Below are 13,673 nucleotides of genomic sequence, written 5' to 3' on the forward strand. Positions count from 1 at the left end.
CTAGAATTCAGAGATCCATCTGTCTGTCTCCTGAGTGCTGGGATTTAACTGGCCCACTTGTCATTTATTTTTGGTAGTTTGTCACCTGGCCTTTATACTTGTTGATTTTTGAATTTTTTTAGTCTTTCCTTAACAAATGTTGCAAAAAACCCCAAAGATATGACTTATTGTTTCTTTTTATTATTAACTAGGGATTTTCCTTAGGTAGTTTATATGGTTTGATATAGGAAATGCTAAGACACAAAATCAGCTTATAAAACAAAGTTTACAATTTCACTTAATTTAAATTATACATTCATGATTTCAAAAGCAGTTCAAAGGTTTTTTGTATCTGTCTTTTTCTTTTTTCTTTTTTTTTTTTAACATTTGTGATACCAGGCATTACGCCTAGGATTTACATTTTTGAAGAACGTGCTGTACTATTAAATCACAGTCTTGATCCTCTTTTGACCTTCTGTTTTGTGACTACTTAAAAGTTTTGCTCAGGCTAGCCATGTGACCCTCCTGCCTCAGTTTCCAAATTAGCTGGGATTCTAGGTCTGTGCCCCTAGGCCCAGTTTATTTTACTATCCTTGCATTTAGATGCTGTGGTGATTTAAAAAGGAAAAGCCCTCAGTTATCTGAAATTTTGGCCCCCAGTCAATGGCACTATGTGGGAAGATGGTGCCTTGCTGTGGGAAGGGCCTCACTAGAGGTGGGTTTTGAAAGCTGGTAGCATTACCCCAGTTCCAGCCGCTGTTCCTGCTTCCATTTTGTAGTTGGAGATGTGATATCTTGGCTCCCTGCTCTGGCTCGCTACTGCCATGCCTCCCCCTCCCCCAGTAAATCCAGACACATTTTTCTTCTTTAAGTTGCTTTTAGTGGTGGCGGTTTATCACAAAACTAACTAATACAGGTGGCTGCATAAAGTGAACCCTTCATACTAAACAGCTATTGGGAGACAAGGAATATGTCCAAGACCTAGGGGCATTATATTTTTGAGAAACGTTCTGAGGTAGTTTTTTTGTTTGTTTGTTTTGTTTTGTTTTTTGAGACAGCATTTCTTTGTATAGCCTTGGATGTCCTGGACTCACTTTGCACACCAGCCTAGCCTTGAACTCACAGCAATCTGCCACCCTCTGCCTCCTGAGTGCTAGGATTAAAGGTGTGCACACCATGGCCAGCTTGAGAAATTTTCTGATTTTCAAATTTTTCATAAGTGCTAAGAGAATGGGTATATTCATATACGCCTTATAAAAAATGAGTCCTAGTATATTTATGGATTTTTTTTAAGTAACCAAATATAATGATAATAATTTCAGGCTTATTATCTGTCACCTTATTTAAAGAACAATTTATAATTTTGCCCTGAAACTTTCACTTTTAAAATCACTATTCAGATGGCCTCTGGACTACCTGTAAAATAAAACTGCCTACCAAAAGTCTAAACAGATAAAGGGGAACCCTTTTGTGTTTGTTTCTGCTGTAAAGGTGTTTTACATTCCCTTGATTTATACTCTGCTGGTCGTTCTCCATGATAGACTGGTCCTTCAATAAAGATGCTGTGAGGTAGGCAGGGCAGCTCCATGAAAGATAATGAAGAGTAGTGCCTTAGCTGATCACTGTAGCATGTTGGCCCTTAACAATGTTGTTGCTGGAAACCCCTCCGCAGATCCGGGTCATTAACTTACTTTAATAGTCAACAGGAGAGTGGGGCTATAGCAGGCCCACATCTTGGCTCTTCATGCGTAACTAACTCCCTTAATTATCTCTTACTGATTCAGTTGAATTAAGCTGGATTAAGCTACATTTTGGGAAACTGCAAGGCAGCAAATTATCCATTTTTAAAAGGAGATCTGGTGACAGGACTCAAGAACTGTGAAAGACTGGCATTTGGGAATTGGTCAATAAAGAAAGAACTAGATTGCGCTTCATTTGTGTTTATATTCTATTGCTGAACAAACAGCTACTTTCTTGTTATTTTCTTGCCATCATTTTGATGGGTTAACAAAGTGACTATAGCAAAGGCAATAATAAGTAAATAAATGGAATCAATTTGAAAAATCAACTATATCTCATAACTGAATTCTCCAGATATCTGAGTTTTCAGTAACAATAAAAATTAAAGTCTAGTGATATAGCATTTACTTGAGTTACAACAAAAGATATCCTGAAGAAGATACATCAGGGTTGTACACTAAGGAAAAAAATTAGGATAGCCATATACGTGTCAGAAATAAAGAGCTTTAAGAACTGTCTGTAAGCAGTAAAGAGTTAGTATAAACCACTACTAAGCTTGTTATGCAAGATAACAAAACATTGCTGAACCTGGGTGCTCATAATAAAATAGCCTCAAATTTCACAGAGCAGAATTTAGCTGAATTAGGAGAAATGGGTAAATATCACAGTGCTAGGAGATTTCACACAGTTCTAGATAGCTTGAGCAGACAAAATAAATAATAATGTTTTTGTGATGAGATGCAGCTATTTGTGCCTATCAGTCAGAATATATATCAATTAGAAACATAGCCTCAATCAATTTTGATTAATTCCGGATTGTGCAATATTAGGAACAAATAAAAAGAAATAATAGTAAGTGTAGACTACAAAGCAAGTTATAAAGCTAATCCTGACAATGTTCAAAGAGGCAAAATTGTATCAACAACAAACAGTCCACAAACCCTTTGGAAATTCATCAACAGACAGACACTAGATTCTTTTTGTGACCATCAATGAACTTTTACTTCCAAGGTGGTTTAGCAAATATCTTGATGTAATGACTCTGGAGTTCCCACTACTACATAGTAAGTATAGTAGCCCCATGGACCTGCTATGGATAGATCAAATGGGAAGGTCACAGAAATTCCAGAAAGCTCTAGATTCTTCAGCCTCCAGCTGTTGGGGTACATTATTTTGGGCCTGGACACATGTGAATGGGGAAGTTTGAAACATCCCAATCCCAGCTACCATTACACTCAGATTACCTGAGAGCCCTAACATGTGTAAGTTGAGCAGTTTACTCAACCGGGTTAGGGGTTGACCGGATGGCTGGTCATTTCTCGGCATGTTTACTTTGGGAAAAGATGACATTTGGAACAATGGGCTGATCCTACTATCTAATCAGGTGAGTGCACTGACAAAACAAAAAGACTGAATGAGTGCAGTTTTGCTCTCTCCTGGAGGAGGAAAACCACCTTTGCCTTTTTGCAACAGAACTCCAGGGTCTCTGGGTTTGAGATTCTGAGATTTGCACCAGCAGCCCTTGGCTTCTGTCTTTAGCCTTGGAGGGACAACTACACCACTGGTTCCCTTAGTTCTGAGACTTTTGAGTTTGGACTAGGCGTATCTGATTGCCTAGCTTGTTGCTGGTGTATTATGAGATTTCTCAGCTGCTGTAGGGAGTCAGCCATCCCTGTGTTAAATTCCTGTCTGTCTGTCTATCAATCAGTCATCTCTCTCTTTCTCTCTCTCTCTCTCTCTCTCTCTCTCTCTCTCTCTCTCTCTCCATTCCTTCAACCATCCATCCTATTGGTTTTGTTTCTCTGGAGAATTCTAAAGTATTAGACCCTAAGGAAAAAGGGGCTAGCTGTGTCCTGTCAACACTCCACTAGCAAAAGAGTAATAACCAATATTGCTTTAAGCCACTATATTGAGCTAGTTATTGCAATGATAAATAACATACAACAGCTATATTATCTGACAAAATGAACCAAAATTTGAATCAATAAAAGTGTAATGATACACGCTTTATCATTTGAATCACTGTTAAATAACTAATGATTGAAGAAGCTCTCAAACAGAAACACTTAAATACGAAAGGATAGTGAGCATCAAACTTGTATCTTATGATGAAAGATGATATTCGATGAACTATGGAAATGGGGTTGCCTCTAGTAGCCAAAAAGATATGGTGAAAAATTAAGTAAGCCTTTAATCCCAGCACTCGGGAGGCAGAGGCAGATGGATCACTGGGAGTTCGAGGCCAGCCTGGTCTACAAAGTGAGTCTAGGACAGCCAAGGCTACACAGAGAAACACTGTCTCAAAAAAAAAAAAAAAAACAAAAAACAAAACAAAAATTAAGTAATCATAGAGTCTGGAAAAAGAACAAGAGAATAAATAAACCTTAAGAAGGAAAAGCTGAAAAAAAACAATAGAAAAAAAAAGAATATAAAATAAAAATTTTAGAAAACTCTCTATCCCCTACTTAATGTCTTTAAAAGACTTTTAAAAAATCATTTCTAGTTCTACTCTGTTGTAGTGTTATTATTAAAGAGTTTTGGAACTGTGAGCTGGAAAGATGACTCAGCAGTGAAGAGTCTGCTCTTGCAGAGGACCCAGGTTTAATTCCCAGGACTGACACAGAAGCTTACAATATCTGTCTCTCCAGTTCCAGGATCTGACATCCTCTTCTGGCCTTTGTGGACACCACTGCACACACCCAGTGAACAGACGTACATGCAGGCAAAACATCCATATACATTACAAAAAGAAAGTCTTGGAACAAGCAGACTAGAGGTGCTAAAAGTAATGACTGTTAATATCTAAGAGCACTGTCTATTCTTCCAAAGGTCCTGAGTTCAATTCCCAGAAACCATCTATAATGAGGTCTGGTGCCCTCATCTGGAATGCAGACACATATGTGGACAGAATACTATATAAATAATAAGCAAATAAATCTTTGGGGGCTGGAGAGATGGCTCAAAGGTTAAGAGCAAAGAACACTGACTGCTCTTGCAGAGGTCTTGAGTTCATTTCCCAGCAACTGCATGGTGGCTCACAACCGTCTATAATGTGGTCTAATGCTCTCTTTTGGCCTGCAGGTGTACATGCAGGCAGAACATTGTATACTTAATAAATAAGAATACATCTTAAGAAAAAAAATCTCAAGTCTTTCACATTTTCTCCTTTTTATATTGTTAATCTAATATTATGAATGATGATAATAGTAATAATTACAGTAACTTGTTTTGTAAAGAGGACTACATTCTCCAATGCTAGCGCTAGCTGTAGACTCTTCCCTTTCCCTTTGACCCATGGGAATTCTGTATTTAATTTGATTCTATTGTTTTTTTTAATTGTTGCTGTTGTTATTGATTATGCTATAAAGATGTTAAAAGTTGGGAAAGGAAGTCCAAAACAGGTTTTTTTTGAAATTTTACTGTGCTTCTCAGCATAAAGAACCAGAGAGGAGAGCAAACAGGAACTTTTCTTTAGAGTCCTTAGGACATTTTGGGTGGCTTTGGACTTGACACTTAAGATAGGTATATTTCTGAACAGTGTAACAGAACCTGGGGAATTTAGAAAGAATGGAGAAATGCTGAAAATTGTAGTTTTTCTTTAGGGGGTGATTGGTCTATGATGGGCAAGATAATATAAAAAGCATCCATCAGCATCCTCCAAAAAGTGTTCAAATCAAACCAGGCAGACCCCAGTTGTTACACTTCTCTTCTTTTGTGTGTGGAGCTGGATTTACCAGTTGCATAAGTTAGATTCTTCCCCAGATGACACTGTTGGCCTCCTCAAAAAGGAGGGCTCTAGTCTAAGTGACCTAAATGGATCTCCAACAGAAAACTGAAGAATGACAGAGAAGTGCCTGGCAGTTCCCCTAAATGAGCACCTGTGGATGCCATTTTCCCTCTATTCTCCATGCTAACAGCTTTGGGACTAAAATTATTCTCTATCAGGCACTTTCATTACTTCTACAACAATCTCAGATCTTCAGATGAGGAGATATCATATGTACTTGACTGGCCCTAGGACTCAGTAGAGGAACAATAGGAGACAGTAGACTACGTTTATAAACAGACACAAATGGGAAGTTCTTTCATCTGTATCCCCAAGCCAATGACTGATGCTGATCACGTGAATTTGATTAGCTAATTCAGAGTTATGGGGCCTCTATCTGGAAATTTAGTGTGTGATGAAGCTTGTCTTCTGCAAGCAAGGCTACTATGGCTTGCATCTGGCTGTGCACGCTCACATACTGTGAAGACACAGATAAGCAGGGCCTGTAGGAAGAACATTGACAACCAAATCATGAGAGAGAGAGAGAGAGAGAGAGAGAGAGAGAGAGAGAGAGAGAGAGAGAGAGAGAGAGAGAAGAGAGAGAGAGAGAAGAGAGAGAGAGAGAAGAGAGAGAGAGAGAGAAGAGAGAGAGAGAGAGAGAGAGAGAGAGAGAGAGAGAGAGAGAGAGAGAGAATGCACATGTTTGAAAACACAGGCATTCTTCCTCTCAAGACCTCAACTGAAGTATCATGCTATCCCTTGTCAATCTTCTAGGCATTTCCTTGACAACCATCACCTACCTGGGGAGGACTGAGGTGATGCTATTTTTGTGACACTAACTGGAAATCTCCCAACAGAATCCCAGTAGAGAAGGCTTGCTTATCTGGGGTGTAACTCGGTCCTCTTTCAGAGATTCTGGCTTCCAATCCCACCCTAGAATCAAGCTCTTCCTCAGGGCTGCTCTCTCACACTGCAGGTGACTCTTAGGGTATCCTGTCCGTGTCCCCAAGATGCCAGTGACTGAACCGCACTATGTTCTCAGCATTAACAATCCCCTTAGTCGTTTCCCCCAAAATTTCCTCAGAAACTATTTCTTTCTTAAGAACAAATGGTGACCTGACTCAATTTCATTGTTGCCAGCCCTTTACTAAGACAATGCCATGGTCATTTAGAAAAGACAGTACTTTTTCTCCCTTTATCTGTTACCCCAGCCCCTACCTGCCTGGGCTCTCCTTCTGGCTCTATAACAGTATATCCACCACACTCCAGGCCAAGCAGAGGCTGATGAAGTGGAGTTTTGTTTTGTTTTGAATTCTCACATGTATCACATCCTGACTGCAGCTTCTGCTCACCCTACTTTCCCCATTTCCTCTCCCCCACCTCCCCTCTCCCCCAGATCCAGTCCCCCTCTGTTTCCCTTCAGAAAAGTATAGGCCCCCCAGGATATCCACCAACCACAGCACAACAAGTTACAAGAAGACTAGGTACATACCCTCATATCAAAACTGCACAAGGCAACCCAGTTGGAGGGAAAGGGTCCCAAAGGTAGGCAAAAGAGTCAGAGACAGCCTCCACTTCGATTGGTGAATATTTTTCAAGGTCTTTGCTATAGGTGGTTACTGTTTTCCTTATTTTTAGATTGACCGTGGTCGTGTCTCCCTGAATGGTCTGTGTATATTGGCTGGGTTTCTGTGTCAATGTGACGTAAGGTAGAGTCACCAGAGAGAAAGGAGCCTCAGTTGAGAAAATGCCTCCATGATATCCATCTATAAGGCATTTTCTCAATTAAGGATAAAAGGGGAGGGCTCAGCTCATAGTGGGTGGTGCCATCCCTGGGCTGGTGGTTCTGGGTTCTATAAGAAAGCAAGCTGAGCAAGCCATGGGAAGCAAGCCAGTAAGCAGCACCCCTCCATGGTCTCTTCATCAGCTCCTGCTTCCAGGTTCCTGCCGGGTTTGAGTTCCTGTCCTGACTTCCTCCAATGATGGAAACGTAAGCCACATAAACCCTTTGCTCCCCAACTTGCTTTTTAGTTATAGTGTTTCACTGTAGCAATAGAAACCCTAACTAAGACAGTCTGATAACTGGATGGAAGACTATTTGTATAGGAAGGGAAGGGATATAAGCTGTAGTGTCCTCCCCTTCTCAAACCAGGGCTGGCAGAAAGCTGGTAATTTGGAGATGAAAGCCCTTATCTGATCATAGCCCCCAGGGGTCATCAGGGCTTTTGTTTGCACTTGGTTTTGGAAAGACTTGCCTAAATGAATTACTCTCAAGATCCAGAATGGAGCCTTTCCTTCTGCTGGTAAGTACATCGCTTATTTAAATAACATTTTCCAAGGCTATAATAGGCATCTCTCTCAAGATCTGTCAGCTCACAGCCAGTATTAAATTAGCCATTTGTCTCCGAAGGGTGTTGGATTGCCCATAAAATCAACACTACCCAGTGTGTGTGTGTGTGTGTGTGAGAGAGAGAGAGACTCTTCAGCTTTTCTAACAGCTCAAAAGAAACAGTAGAAAAAGAAAGGACTATATGTTGAAATAAGAGAAGCCTTATGAGTTCTCAAACTACATCTATGTATTACCAAAAATTAATAATTATAAGAGGCTGAGTCTTGTTTCTTCGGCCAAGCTGGTCCTGAAATCATTGGATCAAATTGCCTTCTCCTTCATCCCCCTAAGCAGCTTTGACTACAGATGTGGACTACTGTATCAGGTTAAATCTGTATATTTATTTAGAAACAAATCCTTTTCTTATTAGAAAAAGAGGTTAATGAGTGTTTCACTTAAAATTCATTTACTGTCATCAAAGCATTGGAACCAAAGTTAACTTGCAGAGGGCAAAAAGAAGGCAGGGACTAGGAGATGGTATCTCATATAAAGGTTTTCATTGTCTCTTTTTGTCTTTGTCACCAATACTCTAATTGATCACTCTATTGCAGTTAACAGGAGCTCAGGAGGAGCAAGGAGTGTCACCCCGATCATGTGACTCACTGGCACAGATGGGGATTGTGAGAAAGACACATGACTGGCTGTAAACACGGGAGCCTAGGGATGGCTTTAATATCCTCTTAGACAGAAGCATGACAGATTGGGGAGGGGACTCCTTCCTTCTCAAGCAACTAGGCCTCTGGCTATAGCTTTGTCTTAACTGTGCCTTAGATCTTATGAACTCTTTCCCCCTGAACTTTAAAGGACCTATACTTTCCAGTAACACTTTAATGGGCATGAAACAAAACCTCGGATGAAGAGTTTGAGCATAAAATCTCATTGAAGGGTCTGATTTCATAGGATGTTTTCCTACAAACAGACTTCACCTCCAGAACAATCTTTCAACACGACACTACTTCCCTGAAGAACAATGGCTTTAAAGATTAGGGAGCCTTTATAAGTACTATTGATTCCTAACTCTATTCGAGGAGAAAGCGAAACGCTTTGTGTATTTTTTAAAGGGGCTGGCTGTAGTTGATATTTTTCAATTTAGTGTTTTAGCTAAGAGACATATAAAGATGGATGGAGAAAGCTGGGACCTAACAAGTGGGGGTTATGGGATTTGGGAATGAGATGATAGTGAAATTTATAAAGACATGAAATATGGAGAGAAGAATGTGAATTCTTTTGGGACGTGAACAACCATGTAGAAGAAACCTGAGACATACAGAATAGATAGAGCATGGTATTCGCATGGAAAACATCGTAACTGCATATGTTGGTTCTGTGTGACTGAAGCCGATCAGCCTAAGAGGAAAGCAACCAAAACAGCAGCAGTCTGTTTTTAGAACAGTGGGCGCTGATACATGGTGAATGTTTTCTAGATCATGTATCTCTGGTCTTTTATCTACTCTATGGATTAAGACCCTAAACACTATAGGGATATTAATATCCTCATTGTACGAGAAAACTAAACAGCTTGCTCAAGAAAACTGTAGTACTAGATTCAAACCCACGACTTCTGGCTATATCTATGCAGAACCTAAGCAGTATCTGTTACTTTGAGTCTTGGGAACTGGAGTGCATCTAGAAATGCACACAGATGAAAGGATTTAGATTGTAAAGTAAAAGGAAGAAGACATGATGAATCAACATCTGAGTCTGTGATCCGAAAACAGATCTTACCCAAGCTTTATACCAAATTATTGTTAAAATGTTTCAGGGCTTAAAGCATAGAACAAAGCAAGAGAGACTTTATGAAAACATGGGCAAATGAAAAACGGGCGGAGGGGACTTATCTTTCATCCTATATGGTATCGTAAATGTCAAGTCTTAAAATTCAGATTTACCGTCTGTTAAAATTGATTTACAAGAGAATAATAAAGCTCTCCCGCTCCCCTTCACATTCAGAGGTGTGTGAGTGACGGATGTGTGCTGTGGATAGTTAGCACTGATCCTAACAAACATGTCAATTAGAGTTTTAGTCTGCGTGTGATATTATTTATTGGCTACTGAAAAAGGATACATTTAGTAAGTCTGTTTCATAGAGAACGCATATTTAAATCAATGAACAGCCTGCTATAAGTCAATGTTAAGAAGTAAAACTAATTTCAAAGTGAAAGAAGCAAACATATACTTCACAGACACAGCAATGGCTTCCTTTACATTCATCTATGATGTTGATAAATAATATTATATTCCATCCTATTGCTTATTAGTATTCAATTTAAAAATCTATTCTGAGCCTGGTGCGGTGGCTCATGCCTTTAATCCCAGCACTCGGGGAGGAAGAGAAGGCAGGTGGATCTCTGTTAGTTTGAGGCCAGCCTGGTCTACAAAGTGAGTCCAGGACAGTCATGGCTACACAGAGAAATCCTTTCTCAAAAAACAATAAATTGAAATTGTTTGAAGTCGGGGCTCTTATGAGAAGGACTGATGTTATAGAAGTCTCTCTCTCTCTCTCTCTCTCTCTCTCTCTCTCTCTTTCATCCTCCCTCCCCCTCTCTCAATTCTGCCCAAGAATGTAAAACTTTTTATTAATAACCCGCCAATTGCCTGTACAGCCAGGCCAAGTGTTCTACCAATGGTTGCCACTAGCAACAAAAGGGACAGAAATGTGTTGCCTACTTTATGGTCTCCTATTAGTTGAACAGTATGACCCTTTGCTCGATGTTTACTAAATATAGTCTCAGGACTGCTTTGAGTACAGGACTTTCCTAGATTCTAAGATATGCCTTATGAGCCAGGAACTGATTCCATAGAGAAGTCCCGGTCTTTAGAAAGAGACAACAGTGCCATATTTTATGACATCTACACGGTCCATCACAGTGTTCTGTACTGGTATGGGACAAGAACAGCTGGACAGCATGGTCCAGGTTGTCAAGGCCAGGTGCTTCCTGTAATAGACGCAAAGAGTGGTGAAGGAAGGGCTCCTCTGCGAAGTGTTTTGGATACAATTCCATCCTGAGTTTAAAATTTATAACCAGAAGAAACATTTCTATACATTTCCTCAGCTTCAAGAGTATCTGACATAAAGTTAATAGTTGGAGCATCTTTGTTTAATGTAGTTATTATTCTCAGTAAATTATGTGATAGTCTTAACTTCCAGGGAATACTGAGGGAATGACTGAAAATAGGTTAAACTTGTCTTTCAAAATCTGGTTTTAAACATTGATATGAACCTACCAGGTGGGCATATGTAGACGCATGGATCATCTTATCAATTATCTGAAAAGCTGCTGCCCTTTGGGGGTGGGGTGGGGGTGGCTATCAGTTACTATCAGAAGCAACTCATTAGGATTCTGACCTGATAAAGCTTGGTAACAACTTTACCCAGGACACTCTAAGACTCAGTCTTTCCTAGCACCTTCCCTGTCCTGAGAATGCTCTCATTCTCCACTGTAAGATATATTTAGTGTAGAGTTTGACAGTTAGGACAGATGATGGAGAACGAGGAGGACACAAACACTCCACTCTTACATAGGAATACTTAGATATGTGGATAAGGGAACCTTACTATATCAATCATGGCTTTTTTTTTTCTTTTTTGCAAATAAAAAACATAGGCTGGGCGTGGTGGTGCATGGCTTTAATCCCAGCACTTGGGAGGCAGAGGCAGGTGGATCCCTGTGAGTTCAAGGCCAGCCTGGTCTACAAAGTGAGTCCAAGACAGCCAGGGATACACAGAGAAACCCTGTCTCAAAAACAAACTAAACAACAACAAAAAAGAAAAATATAAATGTAATATATGCATTCAAAATAACCAATGTAGAATTGAATGAAATAAAAAGGTGGGAGTAAGTTAGAGATTATTCAAATCGTATCTTTGCATGTATATTTTCTTTTTGTTTGTGTGTATATTTATGTATATATAAATAGATATTACTTTTTCTTCACTAATTTCTAGGAAAAGTGGCCTACAAATTTCTTTAAAAAACATGATTATAGCTGGGCATGGTGCCACAGGCCTTTAATCCCAGCACTTGTGAGGCAGAGGCAAGAGGATAGCTGTGAGTTCGAGGCCAGCCTGGTCTACAAAGCAAGTCCAGGACAGCCAAGGCTACACAGAGAAACCCTGTGTCATAAAAACCAAAACAAACCAAAACAAAAAACCAGACAAAAACATGATTATATGTAATCATGTCACTGCATAGAGATATATAAAACTTCTTTTGTTTGTATAGAATTCGGCTGCATTGCTATACCAAACTTACTCAACTATTATTTTTGATGAGTAGCAATGTGTCACAGCTTTTTGTTTTTTTGGTATTACTATAATCCTACTGCAGCAAATATCCTGGTGCCTATAGGCTTTAAAGAGTGAGTGAGTGCATATTAAATTCTGCCCACCAAAAACCACAAAAGAAAAAAAAAGACAATTATAGTCAGGAATCAACATTTTTAGTTTTGAATCTTATATCCTATTTTTATGTTTTTAGGGTAAAAACAGATACAAATCTATTTATATTTTACAGAAAATGTATGTTCACCAAAATTGATAATTTTAATATTTTAGGACACTCACCAATACCATAGTATGTATGGAAAGTGTTTTTAGCTGAATAAAATAAGCAGGTTAGGGTACACATACTTATATTATTATATCATTTTCTTTATCATTTATTATTTGAGATCTCAATACTTTGTTTAACATTTTGCTAAGTTTGAATTACCACCAGGTCTGAGCTCTCTCTATAGGCGCCACTCACTAACAGAAGTGCAGTGAAGACTCCCCTTGCCCCCTTAGCAGTTCACAGAGCTACAGTTGGTTATAACTCTATGGGGCTGTATTCATCATAAACCCCAAGGCCATAAGACGACATGGGAATAGTCCTATTTCACTTTCCATTCTGAATTATGAATTTGTAGGTGTCTTTAAAAGTAGCACATTAACCCCGGGGCGGGGGGCGTATACACCTTTAGTCCCAGCACTTGGGAGGGGCAGAAGTAGGTGGCTCTCTGTGAGTTTGAGGCCAGCCTGGTCTACATAGTGAGTTCCAGGACAGCCAGGGATGTTACATGGAGAAATACTGTCTAAAAAACAAAAAACAAAAAACAAAAAACAACATCAACAAAAAAACCACCACCAACAACAACAACCCAAACCAAACCAATCAAACAAACCAGCAAAAAATAACACACTCTTTAGATTTCTTCTGACACTACCACCCTCTTTTTCCAACGTACAAAGTGTGAGGGGAACATGGTAGTCTATGTTCCTGTTGCTCAACTAGAAAGGAGTGGCACTGCAACCTAGCAACAGTATCAGGTTATTCAAGATTAATAATCTCCAAAGCACAGTATAGTTCCATTGGAAAGCTAGTTTTGATTAATAACACCATTCAATGTAATGCGTCCCAACCCTCACCCTGAGTTGTGGTTTACAGTAACTTCCTTCCACTCTGCTGCCGAAGGGACCTCCCAAACGCTGTGAGTTATAGACACATAAGGACAGAGTTTTTCTCGCACTTTCTTCCTGCTATGTCAAATGACGAGGTTAGAAGGTTGGAGTGCACTAGACAAGCAGACGCTCTTCCTAGGCCAGCCCTGAGTTCACCCTGTTCCACCGTGTGAACAGGACCGGATTCCTTCCCACCAAGCGTGTTCTCCGAGGAACACGGACTCTTCATTCATTGGTGGGCCAGTTACCAACACACTTCCCATCTTTTCCTTCCAGGGTTTAGTCAGAGTTTACTCAGAAGGAAAGGGCGGGTTCCCACATTTATAAACTCTAGAATGAAAGGTTATGAAAGGCCTAAG

The 13,673-nt window shown here is 39.8% G+C and overlaps 1 protein-coding gene across 3 annotated transcripts in view; it reads right to left on the reverse strand.

Moving 5' to 3' along the window:
- Positions 1 to 13,673, reverse strand: part of DLC1 (DLC1 Rho GTPase activating protein) — a 370,802-nt gene that overhangs the window by 52,458 nt on the left and 304,671 nt on the right. The window lies entirely within an intron of this gene.

Source organism: Acomys minous (assembly GCF_964271855.1).
Source record: "Acomys minous genome assembly, chromosome: 15".
NCBI classification, from domain to species: domain Eukaryota; kingdom Metazoa; phylum Chordata; class Mammalia; order Rodentia; family Muridae; genus Acomys; species Acomys minous.